The 16,428-nt window shown below is 37.2% G+C and overlaps 1 pseudogene; it reads left to right on the forward strand.

Annotated features, from left to right (window-relative positions):
- Positions 1–662: 662 nt before the first annotated feature.
- On the forward strand, positions 663–1,270 carry LOC148555132 (uncharacterized; annotated as a pseudogene).
- Positions 1,271–16,428: the final 15,158 nt, after the last annotated feature.

The raw sequence follows: 16,428 nt of genomic DNA on the forward strand, positions 1-16,428 counted from the left end.
AAGCTTTACACATGCCTAGGCTATTTTTGGAGTTAAACGCCAGGTTGTAACCTGTTTTGGGCGTTTAACTCCAACTTGTAACTTGTTTCTGGCGTTTGACGCCAGACTGCAACATGGAACTGGCGTTGAATGCCAGTTTACGTTGTCTATTCTTGAGCAAAGTATGGACTATTATATATTGCTGGAAATCTCTAGATGTCTACTTTCCAACGCAATTAAGAGCACACCATTTAGACTCCTGTAGCTCCAGAAAATCCATTATAATGCAGAGAGGTCAGAATCCAACAGCATCTGCAGTCCTTTTTCAGCCTGAATCAGATATTTGCTCAGCTCCCTCAATTTCAGCCAGAAAATACCTGAAATTACAGAAAAATACACAAACTCATAGTAAATTCCAGAAATATGATTTTTATTTAAAAACTAATAAAAATATAATAAAAACTAACTAAATCATACTAAAAATATACTAAAAACAATGCCAAAAAGCGTATAAATTATCCGCTCATCACCTCCTCATCCGGATACTAAGAGATTTTTAGGGGATCCTACTCTTCTCCGCTCCGAGCTAGGTAGTGTCCGACTTCTTTTTAGAAATTTTTCTTTTGTTTTTTGTGGTCTTGTTGTTATCCATTGTGTGACTATTTTCCTAGTTTCTTTCAGAGATGGTGTCGAGCTCTGATTTGATGAAGCTCTTTCGTAAGGCCAAAAAGTTGATGGATACCCAGAATGTGCATAAGAAGACGTCGGGGGAGGGTTCTTCCCAAATCCCACCAAAGAAGCCAAACTCAGGTCCTCAAGGACCGAGGAAGGTTATCCCGACTCCTCGGGTTCGGGCGGCTTCTGCTGATCCGCCTCTTTCATCTTCTGGTGCTGCCTCCTCTCCCTCTCCCTCTGGTCCTTCCCCTAAGAGGCCGAGGACTACTGGGACTTACAATCTTAATGATAAGGATTTTGACGGTGTGGCCTTTGCTGCGGAGCATATCGCCCCTCATGGCTTCGTCTCGACCGATGATGTGTCCATTCTTTACCACCTTGACTTTATATCCAGCAATAGTATTCAGATGGCCAATCTCAGTGCTGCTTTGTCTCGGGATTTTAAGAAGTCTCTTATCCATGCTACTAGTACTTTTCTTGAGAAGGCCAAGGCTGATTATGATAGGGTAGAGGGGTTGAGACTTGAGCTGGAGGCGGAGAACATCGTGCTAGAGCTTGCTGCAGAGAAGGAGAAGGTCCGGGCTACTGCTGTAGAGGCTGCTGCCAATTTTGCTGAGGACATGGCAAAAAAGGCTAAGGAGAGCTATACTCGGACTTATGGTGAGCTTTTGAAGGTTAAGGAGAAACTCCAGTTTGCTTATGATGATAATGCTGAGCTTTAGGGCCATGTGGTGAGTGGTATGACTACTCTGTATGAAAATTTAAAGGCTCAGGTCCGGATTCTTACTCCAGATGCCGACCTTACCTTGTTTATCATGGATAACATTGTTGAGGATGGTAAGATAGTGCCAGCCCCTAATGATGATGAAATTCCTTCCCCGGAACCTCCTACCAAGGTTTCCTCAGTTGAGCCATCCCGATCTGAGGCCGATTCCAAGTGGAGATCTTGAATGGCCCTGATGGTGTTGTTGGAGCCGTGCCAATCTCAGTCATTCCTCCTACTCCTTAGGATGCGGCAACAGGAGCGAAGCTGGACCCCTTGTGATTCTCTCCTTTTATCTTTCTTTTGATTATGTATTGATACTGTTTGGTTTATGGACTTTTTGAACTTCTTGGTTTTTTAACTTTTTGCATAACTCTTCTGACGCTTTATGGCTGCTTCTCTACAACTTTTGGTTTTTAATCAAAACACCTTTACTCTTCGGTTGGTGTTGGGTAACCTTTGAGCTTTTGATGTTCTAGTTTCTTAGAACTTTTTGTGTTGACTGTTCTGGTGGTATGTTTGCCGACTTTGGCGAAGCACATTTATATCTCTTATCGCCCCTTTTCGGGGTGGCATCCCTTCATGGGTTGCATGCCTTAGGATTTAGGTGTTTGGGCTGGAATGGTATGGTTGCACATTTTCAGTCACAAATTTTGTTCTTGTGTGTTATACTCTTTTATGATTGTAATCTTAGATTTGCTTGGATCTTTATATCCTACATTTGATGTTTTGAACGCACTTAGTATGATTGAGGCCATTTTTGAAATTAAACTCACTAACCCATATGGCCAACCCTTATATTTACCATTGTAACCTAATTTTGAGCCTTTTAACTCCCCTTTGTTCTAATTTTAAACACATCTTTTGTCCTAAGTGAAAAACTATAAATGTCCATGAATTGTATCTTTGATTAGCTTGGGTTGAAGAGTGTGTGTTATTCAAGTGCGGGGAAATTTTGTGGAAAAACATTAGTAGAAAGTTTACTTTGGGTATTCATGGTGAAATTTTGGAAAAATGGGTAAACACTCATGCATACATTAATTAAAATATATGCATCTCTCTTTGATGATAAAAGAAAATAGAAATTTTGGGTGTATATACTTTTTGAAAAAAAAAGGAGAAAGAAAAAAGAAAAAGAAAAGAAAAGAAAAGAAAAATAAAAATGATAATAATATTGTTAAATAAAGAATGCATATGTGGTTTAATTAGAAAGAAGATGCATGAGTGAAGGTGAGAAAGGAGATGAATGGGAAGTCGGGTTGGTTTCTTTTGTGTACATAGGATGATATAGGATTAGGTGGGATAATTGAGTTAATCAAAGATCTAGTCTACTAGTCTATTTAACCATATTAATCCTACCCTTACCCTAGCCCTATTACAACCCTCCAAAGACCTCATGATATTTGCATTCATTCATCAAGTATTTGTTGATTGTTAGATGACTAACAAATCCTAGAAAACATGATTAAAGAAGAATTGAGTGATTAAGCCCTAAACACTGAGCGACTAGAGTGTATACACATCCAGTGAGGGGTTCGATCACTCAATTCTATGATTCCATCCCTTATCTCGTGTCTTCTTGCAAGTTGCCAAATTAATTTTTGAAAACTTCAAATCAAATCTTTGGACATTGGTCATATTGCTATATTTCCTTGCCTTAGCCCTAATGATCTACTTTGGATTGATTGGAGTTCTATTGTTTGTTTTTGCCAAATTTAATAGGGAACCATGGTATAGATATAGATAGATAGCATTTTGCATAGTTGCATGCACATAAGTAGTTGAATTGAATAAGTTGCTTGCCCTTTTACCCTTCTCCTTTGATTGTGATTAGCATGAGGACATGCTATTGTTTAAGTGTGGGGTGATAACGGCCAATTCGCATATAGGTTAGGAACTCGATTATCCAAAATGGAATTAGCGTTGTAAGTATAGTCCTAACCCGACAAGTTAGCCGTCAATCAAATTGGAAACTCACACGATGTGTCACAATTCAAAACTAATTTAAAACCGAGAGTATTTAACTCCCGGGTCGTCTCCCAAGGAGTACTTTAGAACAATGAGTGCGCAAATCCGGTTGTAGTGATCAAGGGTTTGTCAATGAAGAAATGAACATATAAAGCAATAAAATAACATGCAAAATTGTAATGATTGAACTAATGAAGAAATTAAAGAACCAACTATGTAATATAAACAAGTAAAGTAAAAAGAGATTAACATAGAAGTGTATGAAAGATTGAAAGCATCAAAAAGAGTCTTGGCTTGGAGTGAGCTAAGGGTCCTTTCCTTGTTGGAACCACAACTATGATAATGATGGATTAATCTCACTTGATCAACCCTCTCATCGGAAAGTAAGTTAAATGAGCATAAGTGTTCTCAACCCACAAATCCTGAATTGCTTACTAATTGCTTTAGCAACAAATTAGCGTTAGTGGGAACAAGAACAATTAACAATCCAAGAATTGAAACTAAATGTTGGACATTCCAACTCTAGGAACCCAATTGCTCACTTTACCCAAGCCAAGAACAAAAAATTTAGCCTAAAACCATATTTGACATTTTGTCAAACACTTGGTGGGCAAAAATTTTAAACATGGAGAAAATGATAAAAGGCTTGAAACTAAAAGCAACAATTGATCTCAATCAACAAGAATAACACAAGAAATCATGAAACAAACATCAAACATCAAATTCATCAACAAGAAATTGAAATTGCAAGATAGAAGCAAAATTGAACTATAACTTGAATTAGAAGAAAGAGTAATGACAATGTAACTATAACAAGAGAATACTTACAATGAAAGCTAGAAAAATCCAAGATCAAAAATGGAAATGGCACTTGAATGTAAAATCCTAATATAAACCCTAATAGAGATGATAAAAATACTTAGAGAAAAAATAACTAAAAGCTTTCTACTACTACTTCTAAACTATACTAATGATATGCTATGTTATGTCCTTCATTTTCCCTCCAATATGAGCTAGAAGACTTCAGAAATAGGCCTCCAAAGCCCCCAAATCATGAGTCACGTGCCATTTTAATGAAGTCATGTGCGGACACCTGTGCGAACGCACAGATGCGTACGTCCGCACACCTTGCGAGAAATCCAGTCCTGTGCGTACGCACAAGTAGCCGTGCGCACGCACACATCTCTGAGCTCATCTCCTTTGATTCTTCATGCTTCCTCCACTTTGTATGCTCTTCTTCCATTTTCTTCAACCCATTCCTACCTTATACACCTGGAATTACTCACAAATAATATCAAGGTATCGAATGGAAGGCAAACGGAATAAAAAAGATTAAATTAAGTACAAAAGAGCATATCTTCATAATCAAGTGCAATTTGGGAGAAAAGTTCAAAAGCATGCTATTCAAGGGAATAAGTGCAAGTTTATATGATGAAAATCCATTCAATTCTAACCAAAAATTATCATCAAATATGGATTCATCAATTCCCCCACACTTAAACACTAGCATGTCCTCATGCTAAACACACGCAAAGGAGATATATGAAAGGAAAAATGACTTATGCTATATACTACTTAAATGCATGCAACTATCCTAAGACGAATCACCAATATGTACTATGATGAGAGTTGGTAGAAACAAACCATGAAATTCCAATCTATCACAAAAAAATATAGGGCTAATGCAAAGAGTTCGTGCATTAAGATCAATGTCCAAAGAATTGAATTGAAGTTATCAAAACTATTCAATTAAACAACTTGCAAGAAGATGTAATATGAGGTGTAAGAACATAGAATTGAGCGATCGAACCCCTCACCGGATGTGTATCCACTCAATTCACTCAGTGTTTAGGGTTTAACCACTCAATTCCCCTCTTATCATACTTTTCAAAGATTTGCAAGTCATCTAACAATCAACTAGTATTTAATGCATGAATAACAAGTATCATGAGGTCTTTAGAGGGATGTAATGGGGCTAGGGTTATGTAGGATGAAATATGGTTAAGTGGACTTAAAGAATTAGTTCTTTGATTAGCTTGAGTGTCCACCTAATCCCACATCAGCTATGTACACATAATAATGTAACCTTTCTACCCATTTTCTCTTTTTTTTTTTCTATTTCACTTCATTCATGCATTTTCTTTTCAAACATGGCATATGCATCCTTTATTTACTCTTTTTATTCATACTTTGTTATGCACAAGTTTTTTTTTTAACTATGAATGCATATGTTTTAATTAGTGAAATGCATGAGTATTACCTAATTGCCCAAAAAAAGTTTTTTCACAAAGAGTTCATGCCTTTATCACCAATGCTTCCCAAAATTTCTCCACACTTAGAATTTACACACTAATCCACCCAAGCTAATCAAAGAGTAATTCAGGGACATCAATAGTTTTCTGCTTAAGGGGAGTAATATGCTATCATCAGAACAAAAGGGAATTCATAGGCTCAAAGGGGTTCACAAAGGTGAATGCAAGGGTTGGCCATATAGGTTAGTGAGTTTATCATCAAAGATGGCCTCAATCATGCTAAATGCATCCAAACACAAATACAGAACATAAAGAATCATATAAATTAATGATCACAATAAAAAAAAGAGTATAATCACACACAAGAACAACATTATGGCTGAAAAGTGCAACCATCTATCAAAGCTCAAATCTCACAAGGTATGTTGTTCTAGCTCGTTTCCATGTTCTACAAACAAAATACTCCAAGCAAGTTGGTAAACAAAAGTTTTCTTCAATTCAATCAATGGTATGCCCCTAAGAAGGAGGTTTCATGGAAATTCCTTGGTGTTTCATTAGCTTATTCGTTCTACCTGATGATTGGATTTTTGACGGCTTAGAATTCACTAATGAAATCTCGTTGCAAGTATAGTTTCTAAACCAACAATAATCCTTTCATACAAAACTTTGTTTGTCACAAGTACAAACCCCTAAAATTAATAACCGAAGTATTCAAACATCGGGTCGTTCTCCCTAGGAATTGTGATAAAGTGTCTTGTTATTGGTTATGAGGTATATTTTGGGGTTTTCGAGATAAGATACATGAAATGTAAATGGCAATAAAAATAAACTAACAACTAACAAAGCTCTTGACAAGGTGTAAGAACTAGAAGTCCTATCCTAGTTATCTTCCTTAATTGTGATGAGAATTGTCCCTTGCTCCCACTTAGTTAACCTCTAACCATGGAGGAAAGTCAAGTGGATGAACTAACTTGATTTCAAAAGTCCTAGCCTAATCTAGATGAAAGTCTAGCTTTAGTAGCATTCAAATCAATTAGCAATTACTAATTATCAATCAACAAAGGCATTAGATAACTCAAGAGTCACTAATCACTCTACCTAGGTCAAGAGGAACAAAACCTATGGTAAATTCCAACTAAGCATTTCATCAAACACATGGAAGGCATAAAAGAAAATTAAATGAATTAAACAATTCAACAATGAAGGAACATTAATCATAAAGTGCATTAAAAGAGAAATAGAAGAACAAAAGTGCATTGATGCCAGGGCATCATGGCTTGTTTTTCTATGCTTTTTCACTTAATTTTGGTTTAGTTTTCATAAAAATTTTATGAATAAAGGAGCAAAAGCATGAAAAATCTCTGCATTAAGAAAATCTCAAGAACATGTGAATTTCAGTTAATATACAGGGTAAATATGATTAAATAGATCACACTAAGTGAAGGCATGATTTTAAGCATTATTAACACACTTAGTATAGTAAAGATTATCTTATATGTTACTTTGATACACTTGTTTGTTTGATGATAGGCTAAAAGAAGTAGGAAGCAGAGAAAAGCAGAGTTTGAAGCCAATGTTGATGGCAAAGTTTGAATAAACTTTGGCAATGAACCAATGCTGTAAGAAAAAATTGAAGAAGCCTGGAAAAATTTGTAGCCACGCATACGCGTTTATCACGCGTACGCGTGCTTGATGAAGAAATGGCAAACCATGCGTACATGTAACCCATGCGTACGCGTGAGTAGTGAAAAATGACAAGCCACGCGTGCGCGTCGCCTACGCGCATGCGTGAGAAGGCCAAAGTCGGAGGTAACGTTGGGGGGCAAACGCTGGGTCCAACATCCGCGATAACAACCCTGGGCAAAAATTTGATGTGACGCGTACGCGTGGGTCACGCGTACGTGTCGATTGGAAAAAAGCAGCATGCACGCGTACGCGTGGGGGACGCATACGCGTGGATTGAAAAATGTTGGAGTGGATGTTTGCATGCTTTCTCTGTCTTTTCTCTTGGTCTTACTAGAAAGCTTTCTATCTTAATTTCAATTGAACAATTGTCTTGACGGAGCAATTGTTCATAATTGGATTTCCTCGGAGCCTTGACAAAGGAATGAGGAAATCATGCTAGAAATGCTTTCTCACATTGGATTAGGTTGGGGGTTGGATGGATATAGTGATATGTAATCCTACCAATACTTTGATCTATGAATTTGGGTGGTATAATCAGTGACCAAACTTAATCTCTTCCCATGAGCACTTAAATCAAGGAATTGGGCAATTGTTCATACTTAGAGAGATTGGTGAGCCAAGGAATTGGGATCCAATCACTTAAGATTGCCAAGGAGATCAATGAATGCATTGATTGCGAAAAAGATAAAAATGAATTTGATCCGGAGAATTGTAATATCTCTTGGTCCCAATATTGTTTTATTTTTCTTCTTTTACCTTCTGTTATTTACCTGCACCTTACATTTTTGTCAATTTCCTTTTCTGCACTTTACTGCTTTTATTTACTTCAATGCAATTTACTTTTCTGCTGTTTATCACTCCAACTTGAATCGTCTAACTAGGCTAATCAATCGACCATTAATTGTTTAATCTGTTAATCTCTGTGGGATTCGACCTCACTCTACAGTGAGTTTTTACTTGACGACAATCCGGTGCACTTACCGGAAGGAAATTTGTTGAGAGGCAAGTTTTCGCGTATCAAGTTTATGGCGCCGTTGCCGGGGATTAATCGTGATTAACAAACTACCGGTTGGTTAGTTACCTAGATTAGACATTTTCTTTCTGTTCATTTAATTTCTGTTGCTTTTTATTCTCATTGCTCTTTGACTGTTTGTGTTAATGCCTCATCAAGAAGCCCCTATTTGTGACACCTCTAGCTCTTGGTGAGTGTGTTATTAACACATAGAACAGTTTCTTTTACTTAGCTTTCTTCCAAATAAAAATTGGCATATGGTCACATTCTAAGTTTGGTGTTGCCCTGCAACAATCTGTTTTCAATCTTTCTGATACTTGCATCAATTTCAAAAGAAAGTGTCACACTAAGTTTGGTGTGCCACTTTTCCTATGCAATGTATCCAGCAACACCACTTGTTTGTTTAATCATAATGCCTATGCTTCTTAGGCCGGCAGTGTTATTTTTAATTTTTGCTTGCTTAATCATATGTACTACTAACACTTTGATAAGTCCATATTTGATGGTATGTTTTGACTCAATTTGGATGCATTCTAGCACATGAACTCACACTTAAGCACCCAAATAGCATACTTTTGTGTTTGATCCCTAATTTGATCTTAAATGTGAAAACATGCAATTTTGTGCTTTGATAGAGCAATTTAATCCCACTTCTATATCATTCGATGTCGTGATATAGTTTATGAGTGATTTCAGGCCTTGAAGGCAAGAATGGATGGGCAAAAGTGGAAGAAAGCATGTACAAGGGAGAAAACATAAAGAAAACGAAGAAAAGCACACACAGCGAAGTGAGCGTGCACACAGCCCTGCGTAGGCACGCACAAGCAAGAATTCCCATGTGTGCGTACGCACGCACCTGTGCATACACAGGTCAATTTTTAGCCGCGTGTGCGGACGCACACGTCTGTGTGTCCGCACAGGTCCCTCCACGTGACTTCATTAATGAGGCATGTGCTGCGCGAATTTGGAGGCCTCTTGGCCCATTTTGGAAAGCTAAATTGCTATTTGGAAGTGCTATATCAAGGAGAATGGATCACTTATCAAAGGGGGGAGGCATTAGAGCAATTTTTACAAGTTTTCATAGTAATTAGGTGTAGGAGTAGTGTAGTGTAGTTTTGCTCTCCTAGGGTTTATCAATTTCCATTGTAGCATTTTATAGCAAGCTTTGATCTTTGATTTTAGTTCTTCAATTGTAAGTACTCTCAATTTCCTCTTTAATTAAAGCACTTTTACTTTCATTTCCTTTTAGTTCAAGTTACTTTGTTCATATTGTAATTTTGTGTTTCTTGAAGTTTCGATTGATGAATCTTACATTTCATGCCTCTTTATGTTTGATTGCTTGTTTATATTTGGTTTTGTTGATAGTTGGTTATAGTTTTATATTTTACCTTGCAATTTTCCATGTTTCACTTTTATGCACACAAGGTGTTTGTGAAAATGCCAACTCTAGATTTTGAGTAGATTTTCCCACCTTGGCTTGTGATTTGATTTCCTAGGATACTAGAGTCATAATGTCCGACATTTAGTGGTAATTCTTGGGTAGTTAGTTGGCTCTTGTTTCCATTGACGCTAGCCTTTTATCAACTAGTTTGGTAAGTTGGTTAAGACTTATGGATTAAGGTCAATTATGCTTGCTTTACTTACTCCTCGATGGTTGGGGTTGACTAGGCGAGATTGACTCATGATAATTACCATAGGTGGGTTCGGCCAAGGGAGGGTGATAGTGTGTATGTGGGGTTTATGATGGATGGATGTGAGTGGTGAAGATAGTATGGAAAAGAGGGTGGGGTAGGTGGGGATCCTGTGGGGTCCACAGATCCTGAGGGGTCAAGGACTTAGCATCCCTGCTCCATTGAGGCGTGCAAAAAAGCCCTTAGTGTGCAATCCTGGCATTTAACGCCAGACTGCTGCTTGTTTCTGGCATTAAACGCCAGCTTTTCTCCCTTTCTTGGCGTTAAATGCCAACTTGATGCTCTGTTCTGGCGTTAAACACCAGTCTGGTGCTTGTTTCTGTCGTTTTAACGCCAGCTTGATGCTTCTTTCTGGCGTTAAACGCCAGTCTGATGCTTCTTTCTGGCGTTTAAACGCCAGTAAGCTCTTCCTCCAGGGTGAGCTGTTTTTAATGCTGTTTTTCATTCTATTTTTGATTTTTCAGTTGTATTTGTGACTTCACATGATCATCAACCTAAAGAAAACATAAAATAGCAATGGAAAATAAATAGATATAATTAAATAACATTGGGTTGCCTCCCAACAAGCGCTTTTTTAATGTCAATAGCTTGACAGTGAGCCCTCATGGAGCCTCACAGATAATCAGAGCAGGGTTGGGGCCTCTCAACACCAAACTTAGAGTTTGGTTGTGGCCTCCCAACACCAAACTTAGAGTTTGAATATGAGGGTTTTGTTTGACTCTGTATTGAGATAAGCTTTTCATGCTTCCTCTCCATGGTTACAGAATGAGAACCTTGAGTCTTAAAGTTTGCAATGTCTGCAAACCACGAAGCTTCCTGAATAGCAAACAATTGCTCATCTGGAAAGGTTTCAGAGATCTCAGTAGGAGGGAGGGATGCTCCTGCTACTGGTTCTATCCGAGACAGGTGATCAGCTACTTGATTCTCTGTCCCTTTTCTGTCTCTTATTTCTATATCAAACTCTTGTAGAAGCAACACCCATCTTATGAGTCTGGGCTTTGAATCCTGCTTTGTGAGTAGATATTTAAGAGCAGCATGGTCAGTGTACATAATCACTTTTGATCCTACTAAGTATGATCTAAACTTGTCAATGGCATAAACCACTGTAAGTAGCTCTTTTTCTGTGGTTGTGTAATTTTTCTGTGAATCATTTAAAACACGGCTAGCATAATAAATGACATGCAGAAGCTTGTTATGCCTCTGTCCTAATACTGCACCAATGGCATGGTCACTGGCATCACACATTAGTTCGAATGGTAATGTCCAATCTGGTATAGAAATAACTGGTGCTGTGACCAGCTTAGCTTTCAGAGTTTTAAACGCCTACAGACACACTGTGTCAGACACAAATGGCGTGTCAGCAGCTAGCAGATTGCTAAGAGGTTTTGCGATTTTTGAAAAATCCTTTATAAACCTCCTATAGAATCCTGCATGCCCCAGAAAGCTTCTGATTGCCTTAACATTGGTGGGTGGTGGTAATTTTTCAATTACCTCCACCTTAGCTTGATCCACCTCTATTCCCTTGTTCGAAATTTTATGCCCAAGGAAAATTCCTTCAGTCACCATAAAGTGACATTTTTCCCAATTTAAAACCAGGTTAGTCTCTTGGCATCTTTTCAGAACAAGTGCTAGATAGTTGAGACAGGAGCTAAACGAGTCTCCAAATACTGAGAATCATCCATGAAGACTTCCAGAAATTTCTCTACCATATCAGAGAAGATAGAGAGCATGCACCTCTGAAAGGTTGCAAGTGCATTGCACAGACCAAAAGGCATTCTTCTGTATGTAAATACTCCAGATTGACATGTGAATACTATTTTCTCTTGGTCTTGAGGATCTACTGCAATTTGGTTGTAACCTGAATAGCCATCCAAAAAGCAGTAGTATTCATGACCTGCTAGTCTTTCTAGCATCTGATCTATGAATGGTAAAGGGAAGTGATCCTTCCTGGTGGCTGTATTAAGCCTTCTGTAGTCAATACACATACGCCACCCTGTAACTGTTCTTGTAGGAACCAGTTCATTTTTTTCATTATGAACCACTATCATACCTCCCTTCTTAGGGACAACATGGACAGGGCTCACCCAGGGGCTATCAGAAATAGGATAAATAATCCCAGCCTCTAGTAAGTTAGTGACCTCTTTCTGCACCACCTCCTTCATGGCGGGATTTAGCCGCCTCTGTGGTTGAACCACTGGCTTAGCATCATCCTCCAATAGGATCTTGTGCATGCATCTGGCTGGGCTAATGCCCTTAAGATAACTTATGGACCACCCAAGAGCTGTCTTGTGTGTCCTTAGCACCTGAATTAGTGCTTTCTCTTCCTGTGGCTCTAAAGCAGAGCTTATGATTACAGGAAAAGTGTCACCTTCTCCCAGAAATGCATATTTCGGGGATGGTGGTAGTGGTTTGAGCTCGGGTTTAGGAGGTTTCTCCTCTTCCTGAGGAGTTTTCAGAGGTTCTTTTATTTCCTCTGGTTCCTCCAGATCAAGCTGAACATCTTTAAAAATTTCCTCTAGCTCTAATTCGAGACTCTCAGTCATATTGACCTCTTCCACCGGGGAGTCAATAATATCAACGCTCAGGCAGTCTTCTGATGTGTCTGGATGCTGCATAGCTTTGACAACATTCAACTTAAACTCATCCTCATTGACTCTCAGGGTTATCTCCCCTTTTGGACGTCAATGAGGGTTCGTCCAGTTGTTAGGAATGGTCTTCCTAGAATGAGAGTTGCACTCTTGTGCTCTTCCATTTCCAGCACTACAAAGTCAGTAGGGAAGGCAAATGGCCCAACCTTGACAATCATGTCCTCAATTATGCCTGATGGGTATTTAATGGAGCCATCAGCACGTTGAAGACAGATCCGGGTTGGTTTGACCTCTTCAGTCAAGCCAAGCTTTCTGATAGTGGATGCAGGGATTAGGTTGATGCTTGCCCCAAGATCACATAGAGCTGTCTTGGTATAAGCACCCTCTAATGTGCATGGTATCATAAAGCTTCTAGGATCCTTAAGCTTTTCTGGTAAGCTTGTTAGAATGACTGCACTGCATTCTTCAGTGAGAAAAACTTTTTCTGTTTCTCTCCAATCCTTCTTATGACTTAAGATCTCTTTCATGAACTTAGCATAAGAGGGTATTTGCTCAAGTACCTCTGCAAACGGAATCTTTATTTCAAGAGTCCTGAGATAGTATGTAAAGCGGGCAAATTGTTTATCCTGTTCCGCTTGGCGGAGTTTCTGAGGATAAGGCATTTTGGCTTTATATTCTTCAACATTAGTTGCTGCAGGTTTATTTCCTACAGAGGCAGGTTGAGAAGCCTTATTGAGGGAGTTATTATCAGCACTTGCAGGTGTCTGATCCCTCACTGGCGTTTGAACGCCAGAACTGAACATGGATTGGGCGTTTAACGCCAATTTTTCACCCTTTTCTGGAATTTGAACGCCAAACTTATTCCTCTCTGGGCTCTTACTGTCCTCAGAGGGATTTTGGGTAGCAGGTTGCTCATCCTCTGTCAACTGTTCTTTTTTTAGCTTTTTGCTGCTTTGAGTTGAGGTATTTAATGTTTTTCCACTTCTTAATTGAACTGCTTGGCACTCCTTTGTTATCTGTTTTGATAACTGCTATTTTGTCTGATTCAATTGTGATTCCATATCCTTGTTAGCATTTTTGGTTTCTTGTAGCATCTCCTTAACTTCTGCTAACTGCCTTGTTATAGAAGATAGTTGCTGATTGAGTTCAGCAACTTGTTCCTGAGCACTAAAGTCAGTTGATACTGCGTTAGCTTCTTCTTTTATGGAGGACTCATTACTTATGTACAGATGCTAATTTCTTGCAACTATATCAATAAGCTCTTGAGCCTCTTCAATAGTCTTTCTCATGTGTATAGATCCACCAGCTGAGTGGTCTAGAGATCTCTGAGATTTTTCTGTAAGCCCATAGTAGAAGATGTCTAATTGCACCCACTCTGAAAACATTTCAGAGGGGCATTTCCTTAGCATCCCTCTGTACTTCTCCCAGGCGTTATAAAGGGATTCATCATCCTCTTGTTTAAAGCCTTGGATGTCTAACCTTAGCTGTGTCATCTTTTTTGGAGGGAAATATTGATTCAGGAATTTGTCTAATAACTGTTTTCATGTTCTTATACTTGCTGTGGGTTGGTTATTTAACCACCTCTTAGCTTGATCTTTTACAGCAAATGGAAACAGTAACAACCTGTATACATCCTGATCTACCTTCTTGTCACGCACTGTGTCAGCAATTTGCAAGAATTGCGCCAGAAACTCAGTAGGTTCTTCCTGTGGAAGACCGGAATATTGGCAATTTTGCTGCACCATGACAATGACCTGAGGATTTAGCTCAAAACTGCTTGCTTTGATGGGAGGTATACAGATGCTACTCCCAAATGCAGCAGTAGTGGGGTTAGCATATGACCCTAGAGTCCTTCTGGACTGTTCATTTTCACTTAGGTCCATGATGGAGAAAGGGAGATGATGCGGATTGTAAATAAAATAATATTTTTTTTTGAAAATCGAAATTAAAATAAAATAAGATAAAATAAATGAAATATTGACTATAATTTCGAAAATTTGAAGAAAAAGAAATAAAAGAAAATTGAAAACTAAATTAATTAATTAAACAGATTTGAAAAAAATGTGGGTGAAGATTTTCGAAAAAATGAAGAGAGAGAAATTGGTTAGGAAGTTTTGAAAAAGATATGTCTTAAAATTAAAGATACTTGTAAGAAAATAAAATAAATAGAAAAAAGAAAAGATATGAAAAAGATTTGATTTTAAGATTTGAGATTAGAAAAGATAAGATAAGCTAGGTAAGAGAAGATAAGGAATTTAAATTAAAAAGTTTTAAAATTTAAATTTTGAATTTTCGGAAAAGTCAACAATATAAGATAAGGATTTGAAAAAATTTAAATTTTGAAAAGATTTAATTTTTTTAATTTAAAAATTAAATTTTGAATTTTAAATTTTGAAATTTTGAATTTTGAAATTTGAATTTTGAAATTTGAATTTTGAATTTTGGAAGTTGAAATTAGAAATTTGAAATAAGATAAGATAAGTTTTTGAAAAAGATATGATTTTTTTGAAAAAGATTTGAATTTCGAAATTTTTTTTAAAACTAAGATAAGATAAAATAGAAATTTTAAAATAAAAATCTGAAATTCTTATGTAAATTTCGAAAATTACTTAAAATAAAGAGAAAAGATATATTTTTTTTTGAATTTATTGAGGAAAGAGAAAAATAATAAAATGACACCAAACTTAGAATTTTTAGATCAAAACAAAGAAAACAAATAAGAAAACTTTGAATGTCAAGATGAACACCAAGAACACTTTGAAGATCAAGATGAACACCAAGAATAAATTTTAAAAATTTTTAAGAAAATAGAAACACAAAGGACACGAAACTTAAAAATTTTTATATTTTGGACACTAATAATTCGAAAATGTATAAGATAAACAGCAACAAACACCAAACAGGAAATTTTAAAGAAAACCAAAAATAAATTTTCGAAAATTAAATAAAAATTAACAAGAAAATACCAAACTTAAAATTTGACACGAGATTTAATCAAAGAAAAATTATTTTTGAAAAGATTTTAGAAAGAAAGACTCAAAGGAGCAACTATTCACAAGAAAATAGACACATTCAACAAATGCAAGGATTAAAAAGAGAAAAACTATTTTTTTTTATGACAAAAACACAAAGGACACCAAACTTAAAACATGTAGCTAGACTCAAACAGAAAGCTCTAAAGATTAATAAAAAAAATAATAAATTTTTGGAAAAATTTTGAAAAGAAAATAAAAGACTTTGACCCAAAAGACAAAATTTTCCTAATCTAAGCAACAAGATGAACCATCAGTTGTTCAAACTCGAACAATTCTCGGCAACGATGCCAAAAACTTGGTGCACAAATTGTAACTCACACATTTCACAACTCGTACCACTAACCAGCAAGTACACTGAGTCGTCCAAGTAATACCTTACGTGAGTAAGGGTCGATCCCACGGAGATTGTCGGCTTGAAGCAAGCTATGGTTATTTTGTAATTCTTAGTCAGGAAATCAATGATAAGAGTGATTATATTTATGAAGAGTAAAAAGCATAAATTAAATAGTACTTGTTATGCAGTAATGGAGAACAGATTGAGGTTTTGGAGATGCTCTGTCTTCTGAATCTATGCTTTCCTACTGTCTTCTTCTTCATGCACGCAGGTCTCCTTCCATGGCAAGTTGTATGTTGGTGGATCACCGTTGTCAATGGCTACCATCCGTCCTCTCAGTGAAAATGGTCCAAATGTGCTGTCATCGCACGGCTAATCATCTGTCGGTTCTCACTCATGTTGGAATAGGATCCATTGATCCTTTTGCGTCTGTCACTACGCCCAG

This window comes from Arachis ipaensis, chromosome B6 (assembly GCF_059453495.1).
Source record: "Arachis ipaensis isolate K30076 ecotype BB chromosome B6, ASM5945349v1, whole genome shotgun sequence".
Classification (NCBI taxonomy): Eukaryota; Viridiplantae; Streptophyta; class Magnoliopsida; order Fabales; family Fabaceae; genus Arachis; species Arachis ipaensis.